This window comes from Rhea pennata, chromosome 8 (assembly GCF_028389875.1).
Source record: "Rhea pennata isolate bPtePen1 chromosome 8, bPtePen1.pri, whole genome shotgun sequence".
In the NCBI taxonomy this organism is placed as follows: domain Eukaryota; kingdom Metazoa; phylum Chordata; class Aves; order Rheiformes; family Rheidae; genus Rhea; species Rhea pennata.
Window position 1 is genome coordinate 16740861 of NC_084670.1, and position 5440 is coordinate 16746300.

At 38.1% G+C, this 5440-nt stretch overlaps 1 long non-coding RNA gene across 1 annotated transcript; it reads right to left on the reverse strand.

Annotated features, from left to right (window-relative positions):
- Nucleotides 1-915: 915 nt before the first annotated feature.
- On the reverse strand, nucleotides 916-4860 carry LOC134143594 (uncharacterized). The gene is made up of 3 exons (XR_009959138.1): nucleotides 3977-4860; nucleotides 2051-2232; nucleotides 916-1405 (listed from the first exon to the last, which is right to left on the reverse strand). It is a non-coding gene; the product is annotated as an uncharacterized LOC134143594 (long non-coding RNA).
- Between the last annotated feature and the right edge of the window lie 580 nt (nucleotides 4861-5440).

The following is a 5440-nucleotide window of genomic DNA, read 5'->3' on the forward strand; positions in this document are numbered from 1 at the left end:
AATGGTTTTAGTGAGATTCATAGATAGCCAAGATTCATGTACATGAGAGTCGCACACAAATTCTTGCAGGAATGAGTGATGTACCTCTAAGTGGAAGTGTTAACAGTCTGGGAACAATGCATAAGCAATAATAAGTGCTTAAAATCAGCTTAACTCTCATTCTCCACCATCCCCTGAACTTAATATAAGAACCAGTAAATCAATCAATAGGGAAAAAAACAATCTTCTAAAGTGAGAAAAAAAGCTACATCCAGAAGGCAATATTGACATGCTACCAAAAGCTGAAGCTTCACATGCAATTAGCATACAGATGTGTTTTTCCCAGAGAGGCTCATTTTTGACAAGAAGGTGTGTCCTGAAGACACACTGGTTCCGAGCGTGCAACACTCCTTGCGCAGGCAGGGTGTGACTGCTGAAGTATTTTGGTTTGGATCAAGAGTGTGCTTTTTAAGTGACTCTCACAGTCATCACTGTAGACTCCACCTTGGTTTTCAGAGTGCTGCTGGTTGTTGGGTCTGTGGGACTAAATTAGAGCCAGCTCAAAGAAAATCCTCCAAACACACCTAGTGTGGAGGTGGGATCCACAGCACTGACGGTTTCACTTTACAGACACCCTCCTATTGTGCCAAATGACTAATGTAATGTAAATGTAGCTCCAGATGATAGAGTGGCCTTAGCATGATACCAGAAACGAACTGAAGCATTTCAATCATATATAGCTTCTCAACAACCCTGCAGCACTGACAAGGAGAGTCCGTTAACCTGCTTATTCTGCAATAAAAACTGAAGTTACCTATTTAACAAATAAATACCATATGCAATACAATCCAGAAAAAAAATAATTCAGAAAAATGAACAGTTTTTCAAGATGGAATAGATATTCTAAAATGTATTAGCAAGTACCAGAAGAGCCAGTTTCCCAAAAGCCATTTATTTCAGGTTCTTAAAGTTCAAACGTATATGCACAACGTAGGATATAAACAGAACACTGATGGTAAATCCTACAGATTTTCCCGAGAATGAATGCCAACTGTTACAACTTCTTACACTAATTTCTGTGTAATGCTATTAGAATTGATAGAACTTTTGCAGAATGAGGAGAAATAAAAATCAAGATCTTCAAAAGATTCTGAATGTAAAAATGACTGCTTCATTTAAGCTTTTCCATGTTACTTATTAAACATTGAGGTTCAGAGCAATTCATGAAGACTGCAGCTCCCAGTGTTAATGCTTCCCAGTAGACAAGGCAGGCATGTATTGAGCTGTAGTTACCATTCAAGTAGAGTTTCCACCTACCACAAGGGATGCTCAGTTCACAGTAGCCTTTGCCGTTTAAGCACATCACATTAGGTATTTCCACAGTGAACAAAATCATTAATTTTCAGCTTCGTATGTGGCCAGAAACCTGTGAAAAATTAAATGAGGTCTTTTAATTAAAAACCTAAACACATACAGTGGGTTAGTCCCAAAAACTAGGACCTCCATTTCTCCTCTCTTGCATAATGGTAGTTTCTCTTCATTTCTTCTGAAGAGCCTTGAGGAAGAAAAGGCTGGTTTTAAGGGCTAACTGGCTCTGAGTGAACTGTGCAGCTTAACTGCACCAAATCCTATCCAGAGTCATCTGAGTGCAGCAGGAACACAATCCTCAGCAAAGTCTGCTCCAAGCAAACCTGGATGCACTGCTTTACCAGGTTGTTCTGACCAGGCAAACTGCCCTCAGCAATTACATCTCTTGATGTAATTTTGTCATTTAACTTAGAACTTCTTAATTTTTAAAAAATGGCATTAACTGTTTTTCCTTGGCTTTGCCATAGACAAATAACCTAGAAAAAAAATGAGATATATCACATTTTATAACTGTGATTATATTATCTTGAGTTATTTACAGGTGTAAATGCTAATGTAGGAGCTCCTGCTCTGTACAAACACAAAACTATAAAATGTTGACAGTCACGAGAGGGTTACATGCTTCCAGAATGGAGAAGGTTATTCATCCTCTCATTCAACTACATATTTTTGCTGACTGCTACCAACGTGTTACTGTACTAACCTGGCAAAACGGAAGAGAAGAGCCGCAGTGCCATTCACTGCTACCTTCTAGTGAAGAAGCCCTGTTTGAAAACTGGCAGACAGCAGCCAGGTCTCGGGCAGCTGTGGCTGGCCGACCCAGGGTGGGCAGACGGACTAGCTGATCACTGCAAGGGCCCATTTCAGCCTTATTTTTGTAAGCTTCTATGAAAGAAAATAAAAGGATTTTTAAAAATTGACATAAAACTGTTGCCTAAAACTCAAGTTACAAATATACCTATTTTTTCTTAGTAAAACAAGGAGCTCATGATACAGTGGCAAATTATATGAACTGAACTTTTCAAAGCAAATTCTTACACAGTCTTATTCTGCAGAAATCAGCTTTTTAAGTATACTTAAATTTAAGCCAACCACTAGTGTTTCAATTATAGGACAATAAAATCCTTGTTCTTAGGCTTCTCCACTAAGTTAGAAACTTTGAAATTCAACAACTAGTTTTTCCTAAGTAGAAGTTTTGTACAATTTTTTAACCATTTTTGGTTTTGATAGTGCTTTTTACTGTTTCATTCCAGACAAAATACATGACAAAAAATGTGTTTGCCAAATAATTTTTCCATTGTGATTAATCAACATAAGAATTATTTTTGAAGGAGGAGAGATTATGGTAACTCATCAGACATCATTAAAAATTATTTGAAACATAAAATGCAAAAGCAGCTTCAAAAGTCTTGGTAGTATGAAGAAAATCCATAGTGAGGCATCAGGAAAGCAACCAAAATAGATGCATTGTGTCAAGAGATACTTCAGTAAAATATTAGGCTGAACCAAAGAAAAGCAGAGTCTGTAGCTGTATGTAGTGTTGCTAATTAAATCAGCCCTTATGTTAGCAGTTAACAAAAGCACCCTCTAGTGGAGTATCAGAGCAGAGAATCTAATGAACATATACAGGGCTACTTGCTTCGTTTGCATGGTGGTCTGTTGGGCAATTTTGCCAAAGCAGCAGTGCATATTTCTGCCAGCTACATGATGCTTGTATGACTTAGCAGCTCCTGTGCACATCAGCTCTTCCACAGAGGCCACGAAAAGCCAGGAAAAGCCCTGCAGGAGGCGGGGAAGGTATGTGTCCAGTATCTGCTGCTGACCCTAAACCATTCAAGAAGCCCTGAATTTGGATATATACACTCTGTGTGAGTTAAGTCTCCCTATTTCATCATCATCGGAATAATTTAATAACATAGATTCCACTTTTTTCATATTACAAACTTGAAGTGTCAATGTGTGTGTGTTATGCTTTGCAAGAAAATAATGCAAGGAATCTATTCATGTTATAATAAATAATTCTATAGCGTGTAAGTCTATGTGCTGCTTTATGCAGATATTTTGAAAAACTTAATTTTGTAAGGTGTAAGCACTAGTTCACTACTATGTGAAAAATCTCAAAAATATGACTTATTTGCAACTTTCACTGAGATACAGCTTATTTCCAAGTATCCAAGAGGCATGCACAAAGTTTCCTGTGAGAACAAGTCACTAACGGTAAGCAAAATCTTATATCTTGCATAAAAATCAATCTTCCTAACTATCTATTAAAACAGGATGTCTTTAAACAAGCCATTGCCATCACCAACCTCAAACTATGTTCAATATTACAGCTCTTTGGAACATTTCAGACAATATATAAAGCTCTTAGTCTCACAAATTACGATTTTGTCAATCATAGGGAAATAATTTCTGCATTTCCCTTAGATATACTTTCAGTACTACAGATGATGATGATTTTTCTAGAGCAGAACCTTACCAGAGAGAAAAGTTTTTCATAAAAAATAAAGATTTCTTTAGGTCTTTATTAAGTAGCAGTGTTCCTTCCTACAAGCGAAATTAGTCTCTCACATCACTTAGTCTGGTTTCACAACCTTACCATAATGTGTCACATTTTCACATCTCTTACCATAATGTGTCAGAGAAGTTACTAGCTTAGCAGAACTGGGCAATTTTCTGCTTCCCAAGGGATGGTTTGCCCACTTTTGCTAGGAGCCTGCTGGCGTGGGGTTTTTAGTTGTCTCTTCTTCCTTTGTTCTGAATATGTTAATCTTCTCACGAGAACTCTTGTGTCGGTTTTAACTCCCCACTACACTGTCCTGGGGTTAGCCTATATCACACTCTGTACTTGCTTCCATATGAATCCATCTACGATAAGAAGCAGACAATAGAAGCTGAGCAAAAGAGGTGGGAAATCAGTGTTTGCTCCACAGAACAGGTTCATCTTGTTAGAAGGCAGCAAAACAGAGTACTTGCCCTGCTGCTCACAGCCACAGGGAAACACAGACCCAATTTCTCTTTGAAGGTACCGAGATGAAAGCATTCTAAAGACGCAGAGTCCTTCATCTTCTAAATGAAGAGCACTGATAAAGTTATTTGATAAAGACTAGAAATGCTTATCTCCTTTCACTGAATTCATTACATTCTTCTGCCAATACAGCTCCACATGTCCTAGATTCCCCCCTAAATTCCTGATTTTTCAGAAGTAACCTGAAGAAAGCAGTTCAAAGGAACCAGAAGCATAAACCCAGTCCAACCCCTTTGGCACTACTCTGCTTTTGAAGTCCAATCAATTTTTCTGCCTTTCTGCCAATAACAAACCCTGCAGACTTCTATGCATACAAGGTTACTCTCTTCGATCCGTAGTATCTCAGAGCCTCCAAACATGAAGAACCGGCTTACTAAAATTTCTGTTTCTCAGTTATTGCCATTGCTTTTTAGTTCCTCACTGTATGACTTTGAAGCTTTTATAAAACAGTCCATTGCTACCACAAAATTTTGTCTCAAGAACAGATCTGTTCACTGAGATTCTCATGACTGTCTCATTGGAAGCCTTCTTTGCACTGAAAACATCAGCAATTTTTCTAGATTTTGCCAGCCTCGCACTCTACAGAAATTCTGCTTTTGTTTCAGTCCTGAAATTCTGACAAACTCCCAGAACTAGTAGCTAAGCTCTACTTCTTGTTTCGTCATCTTTAAACTTTACCTTAGCCAATTCAACCGGAAACCTCTGGCAACAATGGAACATCATGTTCTTTAATATGGTGACTGGATTTGCTACAGTTTTCCAAATGCATCCCATTCTAGTCTTCTCTTTGCAAAGCTTTTTAGTCTGTAACATTCACCCTCTTATAAATTATAAAGAGAAGAGACTGACCATGCTTGGGCAGTCATTTCCACCCATCGTTACAGCAAATATCCTCTCAACAAGCTTACCTATATAAGGCATGCAGTATTACCGTATTTGTGCTCAGACCTGTGTGGATCTAAGAAATCGTGGTGCTGTGATTTTTTTGAGCATTTGGAAAGCTACCCTTCAGAATTGAGCATTGTCTCAAAAATGAAAATGCTGCACATGTTTAGCCATTGCAAA